Source organism: Puma concolor, chromosome B2 (assembly GCF_028749965.1).
Source record: "Puma concolor isolate L17-30 chromosome B2, mPumCon1.1.hap2, whole genome shotgun sequence".
Lineage (NCBI taxonomy): Eukaryota > Metazoa > Chordata > Mammalia > Carnivora > Felidae > Puma > Puma concolor.
In genome coordinates, this window is record NC_141671.1 from 19171135 (window position 1) to 19185769 (window position 14635).

The following is a 14635-nucleotide window of genomic DNA, read 5'->3' on the forward strand; positions in this document are numbered from 1 at the left end:
AGAGAGAGATCACAAGCTGGGGAGAGGGGCAAAGGGAGAGAGAGAGAATTTTAAGCAGGCTCCACACAGTGCAGGGCCCGATGAGCCAGATGGGGGCTTGATCCCACGACCCTAAGCGGAAGTCAAGAGTCAGACACTCAACTGACTGAACCACCCAGGCGCCCCAACGATCACTATTGTTTCTATCACAGTCTGTATTTTAAAAGGAAGCTTAGGAATAAACAATTTGTAACGATGACATTTGAACTGAAGTATTTACTGAGTGCTTGCAAATTACTAGGTTCCAGGAAATGTTCTCAGTCCTCTGGATGGAAGGGCTCACCTTGTTCTCACAACAAACTAATGGGATAGATGCTACAATTATCATCATTTTCCCTGTTTTATAGGTGAGGCAAATAAGGAGATGGAGTGAATTAGCCAAAATAACATTGCCAATAAGTACACAGCTTTGAATCCAGACTGTCTGTTTCTGGCATCCATATTTGTATCCATCATGAAGTAATACTTCAGAAAAGTTGTGAATTTTTTTTCTCCTTTCAGCCAGGTATACATGTTCTACTTCTGGAGTCTTATACCTTAATTGAAAGCCTGGAATAAGGAAACAAAGGACAATTTCCTAGGAAGGAAAAAAGCTCATGTCCTTTTACACATATTACATATTAGGTACTATTACACACTTGTATGTACACTTTTTGGAAAGGTCAAAAAAGGATATGCCCATGAGGCTTCTAGGATATTGTGGATCAAATATTAGTCTCTTAAGTATTTTTGTGAATTTTCATACTACTTACTGAATTTAAACCTTGGGATTAGAAGAAAGGCTGAAATAGATAAGGTGAGAAAGATTACAATCATCCAGAAAACCTGAAGCTCGTCTGTATATTTTCTGAGTTTGCATGTTCAATTAAGAAATTTTTTTCATCTTATTTTTAGTATTATTTTTAGTATTTTTAGTATTATATTTTTAGTATTCCAAAATTTGTGAGTCAATTGCTTGGGATATTATGCTCTTCCCTGGGGTCAGGCACTTTGAGAAGTTGTCTTAACTGAATTGCTTTAGGAAGGAGTTTGTTCTTGTCAGGAATATGTCTAAGTGAAGTCAGTGCTATGAAATGACAGAGCCCGATACACACGGGCCACCCAGAAACAAGTGATCAAGTGCTGTGGACAAGGGCGATTATACCGCCTACTAAACCTGAATCTAAAACTCCCTACTCGAACTTAAGTGTTTTCCTTTTTTTCTCATCTTGGCATGGTTATTAAGGATTAATTTAGATCTTCAACTGACATTAAAGATCCAACCTAGGCAATTTACAAGATGGCTGTGGGCCAATGAGGTTCATGTTCAACTTCACGTGGGAAGCGTCGGTTTTCCAAATACGACGTGCCCAGAAAACAATCAGAATTTGTGGTCTCAAGTGGCCAGAAATGTCAGTTGTCCTCCAGGGGCGGGGGGCAGAACCTAGGGGGTTGGTTACTCAATTTAGAGTTTTCTCTAGGTAAATTCTACCCACCCAAGGATACCTTAGTTCTCCCTGGGCATTGCTAATGGAAAGCCTGTCTTGAAAAATTTTCTGGTACACACAGCAGATATGAATTAAAGAAAGAGGAAAGAGTATTCTTGATGGATGGCCTCAGGATTTAGGCTGGTTTAATTTGGAGCTATGATTTTTCCTTTTGGATGATAATAACAGCAAAGACGGAGTTGAACATGATGTCACGTTTATTTGCTTTGATATTTCAGATGCACCTGGTGTTTGTTGTTGTTATCTCTGACCTGCAATTCTGTGATCTTATTAACACAAGCCTCTTAGCAGAGTACCTGCACCCCAAATCTTCCTCCACTGCCTTCTTAAAAAAAAATGATACACCTCATGGGGCAGGCATTAAAGCATCCACCAGTGCTCACTTCTGATCTTCCCAGGGCAGTTCAAAAGCATTTGTAATCCTCAGGATTCAGCCTTTTATTCACTACTTCCCCTTTCTAAGACTCTGTCTTTTGATGAAACAATCCCCTCGCTCTTCATCTGGCCAGATGGGAGTGCTCCCTGGAGTCGCGCACAAAGACCCCGTAAAGAGTTTGGGGGAGAAAAAGCTGCCGCTAAGTGGAGCTTAATTGTGCTAGAACCGTAATGCCTTTCCAAGCACCGGTGCTGCTGGCCTGTGAGCTGCAAGCTCCCTTTCTCCACACACAGGCTTAACCACCTCTCGGGCTCCATCACGGCCACCTTCTCCACCAGCTGATCAGGCCATGGACGGAATTATGGCTAAGGGGCAAAACCTCTGAACCACAAGATAGCGACCCTGGGCTTTGCTTCCTATCGTCTAACAACTTAATGAGCTTATCATGTCATGAACTGGCCAACTTTGAGATTTAGTATAAATCTTCCCATAACATTTTCGAGTTAACTGCTTCATAGAAATGCTATAATAAATGCCAAAGAAAGGATGTGAAGTGTCCCATTGATCACCTGTGCTATGTAGTGCATTGTGCCAGATGCTACTTATGTCCTGAATAATCGAAAGCATTTTAAATGCTATCCTCCCCACGCCCAGAGGAATTTTATGGATATTATCTCAAGAATCCTGTGCTCTATGTAGGACAAATATTATCTCTGTTTCCCAGATTAAAAATCTTAAACTCGCGAACTCTAGATAATCTAAGTTTCCAAACAAGTGAGAAGACTTGAATGTGGGTCTCCTCGACCATCACTCGCCGACCCTTTGCACTACGCTACGCACTTGAATTTTTCAAAATTCTTTAAAACACTCTTGGCTATCATTTTGTGTTGTGTTTGAAAGAATGTTCATTCGCTGCTTCCTAAACAATGTTGCATTTGAGTGACAATCCCCACAAACCAAATATTTAGTTCTTGAACTTGAAAATCATATTCTGAATTTCAGTAATTTATGTTTTAATATTTGCTGTTGATTTGTGATGGATTAGGGTGTGGGTAGCCATACACAAAATACATAATATGTGATGTTTCAGAACAAATTTGCATCAGTGATGTCTTATGATGTCTTACAGTATAGATATTCATCTTCCTAAAGACATTGCTGTTGGAATAATTTTTTTTTTTTTTTTTTTTTTTTAGTGATGATGTTCTTTGGTTTCAGGGTATATACAGGATCTATTTTCTGTCTTTTCAATGTTGATGATATGCTAATTAAAGCATTATTTCTCCGGAATAGATTCAATATATAAATCTGTGGTTGGTGGATTGTTTTGATTCCTCTGTATAAGTAGGCTCACACATCCTGGTACTTACCTGGGGACTTCCCTGCACACACTTACCTACTTTTTGGATTCAAAACTCTTATTTATTTGTGTTTTTGTTCCTTTTGCGCTTCATTTCTTTGGACATAAACTAATTTCCACAACTTTATATCTTCTAAAATACTGATTTGAAGGAATTTTTAGCACATTAACTTAGATTTCTTTGTTTGTTTTAAGTAGGATCCATGCCCAGGGTGGAGCCCAATTCTGGGCTTGAACTCACGACCCTGAGATCAAGACCTGAGCTCAGATCAAGAGTGGGAATCTTAATTGACTGAGCCATCCAGCCCTCTCACCAACTTAGTTATCCTTTAAAAGAAATCCAAGGGCTCCTGGGTGGCTCAGTCAGTTCAGCATCTGACTCTTGATTTTGGGTCAGGTCATGATCTTGGGGTTCTGAAACTGAGCCCTGCATCAGGCTCTGTGCTGACAGCATGGAGCCTGCTTGGTATTCTCTCTCTCCCTCTCTCTCTGCCTCTCCATCTCTCAAAATAAATAAATACACATTAAAAAATACTGTTACTTACACAGGCATTACAGAGGCTGAGAAAGGTGAAGAGGACCACAGTGATTGACTGATTTTCAGGGGCTTTATTTCTTCTTTAAAAAAAAATTTGTTGAGATATAATTGACATAGCAGTGATTGACTGATTTTCAGGGGCTTTATTTCTTCTTTAAAAAAATTTGTTGAGGTATAATTGACATAGCATATTATAATAAGTTTCACAACATAGTGATTTGAAATCCATGTATGTTACAAAATGGCTACCACAACAAGTCTAGTCCCCATCTGTCACCATACGAAATTGATACAGTATTGACTATATTACAACTGCTGTACATTAAATCCCTACGACTTATTTATTTTATACCTGAAGTTTGTACTTTTTAATCCCTTCAGTTATTTCACTCTTCCACCCCTACCACTGGCAACGAACAATCTGTTTTCTGTATCTATGAGTCTGGGTTTTGTTTTGTTTGCGTTGTTTTATTGGATTCAACATGTAAGTGAAACCAATGCAATATCTGTCTTTCTCTGTCTGACTTATTTTACTAAACATAATACCATCAGGATCCATCTATGTCGTTGTCAGTGACGATGATTTCATTCTTTTTATGGCTGAGTAATATTCCATTGTATACATATGTACACTGCATCTTCTTTATTCATTCACCCATTGATGGACACTTAGGTTGTTTCCATATTTTTGCTATTGTAAATAATGCTACAACAAACATAGGGGTAAATATCTTTTCAAATTGGTGTTTTTGTTTTCTTCAGATAGAGACCCAGTAGTGCAATTGGTGGATTATATGATAGCTCTATTTTTATTTTTTTAAGTTTATTTATTTTTGAGAGAGAGAGACAGAGAGAGAGAACAGAGGAGGGGCAGAGAGAGGGAGAGAGAACGAATCCCAAGTAGGTTCTGTGCTGGCAGCACAGAGATTTGAACCCACGAACTGCAAGATCATGACCTGAGCCAAAATCAACAATCAGTCATGCAACTGACTGAGCCACCCAGACACCCCAAGATGGCTCCATTTTTTTTATTCTTTGAGGGAGCTTTATATTGTTTTGTATAGTGGCTGCACCAGTTTATGTTTCCACCAGCAGCGAATGAGGAGTTTCCTTTCTTCACATCCTGCCAATACTTTTTGTTTCTTGATTTTTTTAATAAAGTTGTTCTGACAGCTGTGTGATAGTATCTTCTTGTGATGAATTTCCCTGATTATGAGTGATGTTGAGCATCTTTCCATTATTTGTTATCCATCTGTATGTTTTCTTTGTGAAAACATCTATTCAGATCTGCTGCCCATCTTTTAATTGAATTTTTGTCCTTGTTATTGAGTTATACAAATTGTTTTTATACTTTGGATATTAATCCCTTACCACATATGTAATTTACAAATATCTTCTCCCATTTAGTAGGTTGCTTTTTCATTTTGTTGATCATTTCCTTCTCTGTGCAAAAACATTTTTAGTTTGATGTGGTGTCATTTACTTATTTTGCTTCTGTTTCCCTTGCCTTTGTAGTCAGATCCAAAAAGAGAAAAAATTGCTAAGAACACTGTCAAGGCACCTATATTTTCTTCTAGAAATTTTATGTTTTCTGGTCTAGCATTCAAGTTTTTACTCCACTTTGAGTTAATTTTTGCATAGTGTAAGAAAGTGGTCCAGTTTCAATCTTTTGTAGGTAGCTCTTCAGTTTTCACAACACCATTTATTAAAGAGATCATTCTTTCCTCATTGCATATTCTTGTCTCTTTTGTTGTAAATTAACTGACCACATATGTGTGGGTTTATTTCTGGGTTATTTTGTTCTATTGATCTATATGTCTGTTGTTATGGCAATACCATACTGCTTTAATTACTATAGCTTTGTAGTATAGTTTGAAATCAGGGAGAATGATACCTCTGGTTTTGTTCTTTCTCCAGATTGTTTTGGCTGTCTGGGGTTTTTCAAATTTTAGAATTATTTGTTCTAGTTGTGTGAGAAATGTCATTGGAATTTTAATGGAATTTGCACTGAATCTATAAATTGTTTTTTGTAGTATGGGCATTTTAACAATATTAAATCTTCCAATCCACGTGCATGGAATATCTTTCCATTTGTGTCATTTTCAATTTTTTTCATCAATGACTTATAGTTTATACTGTATGAGCAGTATGTTGATCTCTCTCTCTGTCTTTTCACCCCATTAGTCCATTTACATTTAAAGTAATTATTGACATGTATGTATTTATTGCTATTCTGTTCATTATTTTCTGGATGTTTTTGTAGTTACTCTGTGTTCTTTTCTTCTTTTTCTCAGTTTCCTTGTTGTTTGATAATTTTCTTTAGTGTTATGTTCAGATTCCTTTGTTCTTCTCTTTTGTGTTTTTACTGTAAGTTTTTACTTTGTTGTTACCATGACATTCACATTATTACCTTAAGTATGTGACAGTCAATTTTGTTGATAGCAGCTTAAATTTGAACACATTCCCAAACTCTACATTTTTACTGGTTGCTCCTCAACATTTTATATTTTTGTTGTCACTTTTAATATATTTTTATTTTATATATTTCTGAACTAATTTATTGTAGTTTTAGTTAATTTTACTACTTTTGACTTTTAATCTTAGTAGCTTTATAAGTGATTAATCTCTTACCTTTATTATATATTTACCTTTTCCAGTGACATTTTTACTGTCATATGCTTTCTTATTCTTAAGTAGTGCTATGTCTTTTCAGCTTAAAGAAATCCCTTTAACACTTCCTGCAAGGTCAATTTAGTGGAGATAAAGTACTTTAGCTTTTGCTTATCTGAAAAACTCTTGATCTCTTCTTCAAACCTGAATGATAACCTTGCTGGGTAGCATATACTTGGTTGAAAATTTTTTTGTTTGTTTGTTTCTTTTTTTTTTTTTTTTTTTGAGTTCTTTGAATATGTCATGCCCTCCCTTCTAAGCTTGCAAAATTTTTGCTGAGAAATATTCTTATAGCTTTGTGGAGTTACCCTTGTAAATAACAATCTGGTTTTCTTTTGCTGCTTGTAAGATTCTCTTTTTATCTTTAACTCTGGACATTTTAATTATAATGTGTCTTGGTGTGGTTCTCTTTGGATTCATTTTATTTGGAAATTTTGGGATACTGGGATCTGTTGCCCTCCTTAGGTTAGGCAAGTTTTCGGCTATTGTTTCTTTACTTAAGTTTTCTGCCCCTCTTCTTTCTCTCCCCTCCTTCTGGGACCCCTATATTGTGAATATTCTGCTTCAGGTTGTCTAAGAGATCCCTTAATTATCCCCATTATAAAATTATTTTATTTTATTTTTGCTGCTCCATCCAGGTAACTTCCATTGCTTTCTCTTCCAGCTCTTTGACCCATTCTTTTACTTTATCCAGTCTGCTGTTAAACATATTTTTCAGTTCAGTTCAATATTCTTTATCTCTGTGAGTTTTGTTTAGTACTTTATTGTTTCCTCTCATCATTGAAGTACTGTGTTCATCCTTTCTTCTCCAGAATTCAGTGAGCATCTTTATGACTATTACCTTAAATTCTCTATCAGGTGAATTACTTCTCTCTGTGTTATTAAGGTCTTTTTCTGAGGTTTTTTTCTTGTTCTTTTGTTTGGAACTCATTTCTCTGTTTTCTTTTTTTTGCTTGATTCTCTGTTTGTATCTATGTATTAAGTCAAACAGCTACTTCTCTCAGTCTTGAAGGAGTGCCTTGATGTAGGTGATTGTCTTTCTCATTAAACCTTGCCCTAGCTTGTGGTTGTCTCTAGACAGCTGCTTTTAAAATATGCAAGTATGTACAGTCCTTTGGGGCCACAATTATAATCTCTGCTGACCTCCAGACCAGGAGATCTGGAGGTGTGTCCTGGGCAACAGTTGCAAAAAATCAGGGCCCCAGACAACCGTATAACTAGTTTTTGGGAATTCTTATCAAGATGTAGTGAGGCCACAAAGGTGGGCAAGAATGGTCTCCATGCTTATTTTCCCTGGGAGTGCCTCCTTAGCCTTGCTTGATAGGTGGGAAACCTGAAGCTTATCCCTCAAGCTGAAGCTCCAGGCTAAGCAAATTGGACTCTTTTCACAGGAAGATCTGGGTTGTGTTTCAGCCCTCTGTGTTTCAGTGCCCTAGGGATGGTGACATGGCAGGAATAGCCATTACTTTACATTGATGGCTGCCATTACTGGATTTTGTTCTTAACGCAATCAAACCACCCAATTTCATATTAAAATAAGTAGCTTTGTTGAGCTCACTAGAGATTTGCTGATGCATCTTCTTCACCTCAGTTTCATTCTGTTTGTCCTGGTTACTGCAACCTGAGAATTCAAAGCAACATTTTGAAATTGCAAAAATATTTTAACTACAGAGTTGTACAAAAACTTGTATAAACTGATTTCAAGGAATTGCAGGTAGCTGGCCTCTTACAAATGACAACTGAATATGTTTGAAAAGAGTCTAAAGCAAATAAAAAAAAACTTTTAATGGAACTATCTTATGAATGCAGTCATGCCTACTTTCATTTTCCCATAGACCAGTAGTTTTCAAATGAATTCTTATTTGCAGAATTTTGCAATAAAATCTTACAAAAGACTGCAATATATAAACCAATGGAAATCAAACTATTTTGAACAGTGACTAAGGGAGGAGGGGCGCACAGATTAGCTGCCACTCCCCATCATGATGGGGCTCCTAAGAATGCTTGGTTGAACTACAGGACTCAGTTTCTCCAAAGGGACAGTCTGTTTGCTGGATCCATCATCATGGGTCACACAATTCTCTGAAGTTGTACTAAATTAATTGCACAGACACAGTATGGTCCTGAATTTAAATATGCTGTTGAGAGTCATTAGCTACGGAACTAAGAAGCTGTTGGTGACAAGGCTAGAAGGAAGTAGCCTGCTGAAGCAGAGAGCAGACAAGGAGAAAGGGTCCTGGTGGCCTTTGGTTCATTTGCTACCATATTCCCAAAATCCAGCTGTTTCCTTCCTTCTTCTCCATGAGCTGATTGTTCCAACTTTCCTTCAAATTCTTTTTTGCTGAAAGCTAGCTTAAACTGCATTTTCTTTACTTGCCACCAATAGTCCTGATTTATTACAAATACCATGACCATGGTTGTTGTATGTATGTATGTATGTATGTATGTATGTATTTATTTATTTATTTTTTTAATTCCAGCAACATTTGTAGAGGCTGCTCCAGGGGAAATAATGCAAAAAAATGAACATGACAGTCTTCCAGTAGAAACATGATTTAGTGAGAGAACGTGGAATGTACAATAATAATTTCAATGCAAAAACCATGACTGATTATGCTTCTATATGATCAATGATTCTACAAATCATTCTGAGGAAAATGTCACTGAACCAGGTGAGCTTTCTATCTGATATCTACTAAAATACTTTATTTTTTTATTTCTTTAATTTCATGGATAAGAGAGAAAGCCTGATAAATCACTCAGTGAAGGAAAAATCAGCTGCTTGGAGAACTGGAGAACTTGAGGATTATTCAGAGGATGTATCTTACTTGGAGGAACTGGAGAAACACAGATTTTCAGTTTGGTGAGTAGCTTACCCTGTCTTTCTTTTTTCAAATTGAAATTCATTGAATTAAACATGTCTCTATTCATCCCATTCTTTTATTATTCATTTATTCAACAAATATTGATTGCAGGCCTATTACAGGCTATATGATATATGCCCTGACTTGGGAAAGCTCATAGTCCAATAAAATATATGGATGCTTAAAAACATCAATGTTATGTGATAGTGCTGTTAAAAAAAAAAGCACAAAGTGCCACATACACACATGGAGAAGCTGATGGCTAAGTTTGCTTGATAATAGAGAAGCGTTCTTAGAAAAAGTTTGAGCCAAATCTTGCGGAGAGGAATATGTGGAGAAATGGTGACAGTTAGTTGTGGGTTGCATCAGTAGACAGAATTGAGAGGGTGGCCAGGAAGGACACATGCTTTAACCTTAGTTTACTTAAGATTCAAGCAGACAGTTATTGCCCTCTTTACCTCGTGGTGCATATACAGGTATATCTGTCTATGCAAGCATATATAGAATACATATTTTAAAAAGTACGTATAAGAAAGAGCAATGGAACTTCTTAGTGGTAATGATGATAGACCTTTGCATTGGCAGGATTCATCAAGGGTGGGGGAATGAACAGCAGTAAGTGACAGCATGATACATAGAGTAACCTAGGAAACAAGAAGAGACAGAGTTCAAAGTCATCCATTCCAAACTACTGCTTCCTTGCCCACCTCAAGATCCATGCCCTGAATGGTTTTCCCAATGGGCAATTATCTACCATATGACTGAGTTCCCAACAAGTGTTCCCTTACTCTCCCATCCTGGAACCACCATCAGGAAAACATAGTATCAGCTCAGATTTCACTTATCCAGTCACATTTTTCATAAGTTCCACTGGTTTTAGTTGAATTTAAAAGTTGGGGTACCTGGCTTGGCTCAGTAAAAGGAACATGTGACTCTTGATCTCAAGGTTGTGAGTTTGAGCCTCACGTTGGGTGTAGAGATTACTTAAATGGATTTAGAAAACAAAAAGTTTAAATACTTTCACCAGTGCTTTCCTGAAGCAGCTGAAGTGTGGTCTCCAGGCTTGTGAGTATTCTCTGAATCAAGAGATGCAAGGCTCTGCTTTAGAAACAGGAACAGGAACCAAGGAGTCCAGAGGATGGGAAATATGAATACTTCTTCTAGAAAGAAAAATAATATATAAGAAACAGTGTAAGTCTAGGCTAGGGACTTGCCAGTACAGCTCCAAGGCCAAATTCTGTTCTCCATCTGTTTTTTGTTAGAAACAAAAACAAACAAACAAACAAAAGTCTACCTGGAACCAAGAAACATCAGTTTGGTTACATATGGTCTTTGACTCTTTTTCTCTACAATGGCAGAACTGAGTAGTTGAGGCAAAATCACTGTGACCCATAAAGTCTAGAGTATTTACTATCTAGCTCTTTACCAAAAGTTTTTTCACCCTTGCTCTACACTGGTGTAAATTATTTCTCTGTTGTTCTCTCATGACACTTACACTATTTTAAAGATATTTTTATGTTTATATTTTCACCAGGCTGGGGGTCTTTGGTGTTTTGGTTTTCTATTGCTGCATGATGAATCTCTGAAGGTTTAGTGCCTTGCATTAACAGCCATTTTACTTGTTTGCACTTCTTCAGGTTGAGAATTCAGTCAGGGTCACATTATAGAAGGCTTCAGTTGCGCCATGTCTAAGGCTTCAGCTGAGGCAGCTCAGACAGCTGGGGTCTGGTTTGAATACTTCAGTTGGGACCATGTGTCTGGGATCGTGGTTCCTGCTCTCACCTGAGGTCCTCACTTTTCCACACTGGCCTCTCTCCACTGATGCTTGGGCTTCTTCTCAGCATGGTGCCTGGGGTTCAAGTGGCATCTTTCCAAGCAGAGAAGGTGGAAACTGTAGATTATCTCAAGGCCAAGCCGTCAAAGTTACACAGTGACTCCCACCATATCCTATTGGTTGAAGCAAGTCACAGGGCCAGGCAGAGGGAGAATAGATTCCACTTCTTGATGTGAGAGCAGAAAGGCGACATTGTTGGGATGGCAGACAGTGTGTGGCCATCTTTGGAAGCATAACCTACCGCATTTTGCTTCATTTATTTCTGTGTGGACAGCTCCTAGTGTCGGGCTCAACAAATATTTGTTGAACAAAACAAACGAATTAAAGAAATGAAAGAGTGTAGCCTTTATGGATAAACCTGAGTATGAATTCCAGTTTTTCCCCTGCTTGTAGCCTTAAACAATTTACTTCACCCCTCAGAGACTATTTTATCCTGTATGAAACCAGAATAATAATACCTATACTATAGGAGGCTATGGTTATAGTGAAAGTTGAAAGAAAACATATAAAAATCTAAAATGTATTTTTCATAAAGGCAACTAATATTACTAATATTAGTAATAGTGAAATTTGAGGAAAATGTCTTTTTGAGAGGTTAACATAGAGGCCAAGATCACACAGATGATGTCTCATTTCTCACATCCGTCTTCCTTTCTGTTCTTCAATACCAAGCTCATTATCACATCATGGACTTCACACTTGATGCTTCCTTTGTCTGGAATGTTCTCTCAGCTCTTAGTAGTATGGTCAGCTGTAGATGCTGCAGGCCCCAGCATCTAGTTTACCTCTCTGGTGAGGCCTTTCCTTAGTGCCCCACGTAAAGAGGTACCCACCCCTCTTCTGATTATTTACTTTCTCATAACCTTGTTTTCCTCTTTTTTTCTTAAGTGTATTTATTTATTTTGAGAAAGAGAGAGAGAGAAAGAGAGGGAGAGAGAGAGAGAGAGACAATCTCAAGCAGGCTCCACACTGTCAGCACAGAGACCAATGTGGCTCGAACCCACAAACTTTGAGATCATGACCTGACCGGAAACCATGAGTCAGAGTCTTAGCCTACTGAGCCCCTCAGGTGTCCTCTTTGTTTTCCTCTTTAAGGTACTTATCACAGTTTAAATTAATATTTTCTAGTTATTTCATTTATTTACTTCTTTTTTTTCCCACTAAACAGAAGCTGTAGGTAGGAAGGAACCCTTCTTATCTGGTCACTCCTGGGTTTTCAGGCCCTGGTTCTTGAATACCTGGTTTATAACAGACAATCAGTAAATATTTACTGAATGGTGAATAAAAGGTGAATAAAAAGCTTCTCTCTATCTCCCAACTCCTTTGGTTGGCATATCTACTTATTTACTTTCAATCTCTCCCTTCTTTTGAAATTGCTACCATTAAAAAAAAAAGTAATATGGGATAATTAACCACTATAAACATTTCTTTGTAAACCAGGATTGAGGATATGGGGGCTGCCGAGACCTCTATAAACTTGTGTTTTAAATGGTCTGAGATACAATCTGAACAATTTCCTTGATGTTTTATTAGAGCTGGTAAATCATTTATTGGGGCAGCCTTTACCTAAATCCTCTCCAAATCCCCATAAAATGCACTTAACACAGAGTACTGTACTACCCAGACTCAAAGATACATATGACATTGTGTAAGAGGTATTTGCTTCAGTGCAGCAAGATTAAATGTATGCATTTTCTTTCTCTATTTCTTATATGGCCTATCTTGCTCCCTTCCACCCTTCTTCTGTGCCTTATTTGAACATGCTGATTTGGGGAAACTTGGTAGATTGTTAGGGCTTCAGTAATTCACAGCTTCCAATTAAAAAAAATTTTTAAAAATATTTATTTATTTAAAAAAAATTTTTTTAACGTTTATTTATTTTTGAGACAGAGAGAGACAGAGCATGAATGGGGGAGGGACAGAGAGAGAGGGAGACACAGAATCGGAAGCAGGCTCCAGGCTCTGAGCCATCAGCCCAGAGCCCGACGCAGGGCTCGAGCTCACGGACCGCGAGATTGTGACCTGAGCTGAAGTCGGACACTTAACCGACTGAGCCACCCAGGCGCCCCTATTTATTTATTTTTGAAAGAGAGAGAGAGAGAGATAGAGTACGCGTGGGGGAGAGGCAGAAAGACAAGATGACACAGAATCTGAAGCAGGCTCCACACTGTCAGCACAGAGCCCAACTTGGGGCTGAAACCCACGAACCATGAGATCATGACCTGAGCCAAAGTCCGATGCTTAACCAGCTGAGCCACCCAGGCTCCCCACTGCCAATTTTTCAAAAATGCAAGTTTATCTTATTTGTAGATGTGTATAATTTTTTCAAGTTTATTTATTTCAAGGGGGGGTGGGACAGTGAGGAGGGAGAGAGAGAGAATCCCAAGCAGGCTCCGCATTGTCAGTGCAGAGCCTGACGCAAAGCTCAATCCCACCAACTGTAAGATCATGACCTGAGTAGAAATCAAGAGTCAGATGCTTAGCCTACTGAGCCACCCACACACTTCTATAATATTTTTTTTTTTTTTAGAAAGCTTCCAAACATGAGACTGTAGCATTTTCTCAACCAGAAAGATACCGAACTGAGTTGTCTCTGAGTGTGTAAAATCAGGAGTGTTATTTCAGCACGCTGCAACCCCAGTGGGCCTGTTGTCGGCAGGGTCAGGTGATCATAGGTGAGAGTCATCTGGGCTGCTCCTGGCGGAGTTTGTGTCTCCGCCATCTTTCCTGGGCTACAAGGTCTATCCTGGAAAGAAATTTACATTTTTGAGATATAGGCTGGGTGTGATGGGATGACTGTTTTTGGTCATATTTTAGATATCACTCCGTACTTCAGTTGTACATGATTTATTTTCATTGTCACTCATTGGGGTGCACAGTGGTTGGCTCTGTTATATGCTCCCCTAACACCATGCACATCTTCTTTGTGCCACTGAGCACATGGTGAGTAGGTGTTCTATAGTCTTTCTCTCCCATTAGACTAGAAGTATTACAAATTTCACAGGGGTAGTCGTGGTAAGTCTGTCATGTTAAGTCTGTTGTATTCTTTCTGGTCTAGCCACATGATTGATAAACTGCAAGCACTTAATAAATATCTGTTGAATTATTACATGAAAAATAAGAGTGACATCATAAATTGACATTTCCAGAAGGAAGTTCTGGCTGAAAGGCCAATGGCACAAAACTTGACGTTATATGCTCTGGGCCAATTTGTCTGTGGTGGCTGTTGTTTCTACCTGATGAGCATGTTTTTTCCCCAAGAATTCTTTCACTCACTCTCCTTTATGATAACAGTCACCCCTCCACCCACTGAAATATATGACTATATACCCCAAGGGGTCAGTCCATGATGTGTGTCATGTGCCTGTGACCACTATGATTGGTTCATGGGTGGGCATGTGATCTGAACAAGGCCACCCAAGCCCTTAACCAGGATTTTACATTTTGTTGCTTGGCAACAGCAATTC

General features: G+C 38.2%; 1 long non-coding RNA gene across 1 annotated transcript in view; it reads left to right on the forward strand.

The window, feature by feature from the left end:
• LOC147580779 (uncharacterized) overlaps positions 1–9327 on the forward strand; it is a 41792-nt gene extending 32465 nt beyond the window's left edge. The window contains exon 3 of the long non-coding RNA XR_015251077.1: positions 9209–9327. This is a non-coding gene — a long non-coding RNA (uncharacterized LOC147580779). The remainder of the gene's footprint in view (positions 1–9208) is intronic.
• The last annotated feature ends 5308 nt before the right edge of the window (positions 9328–14635 follow it).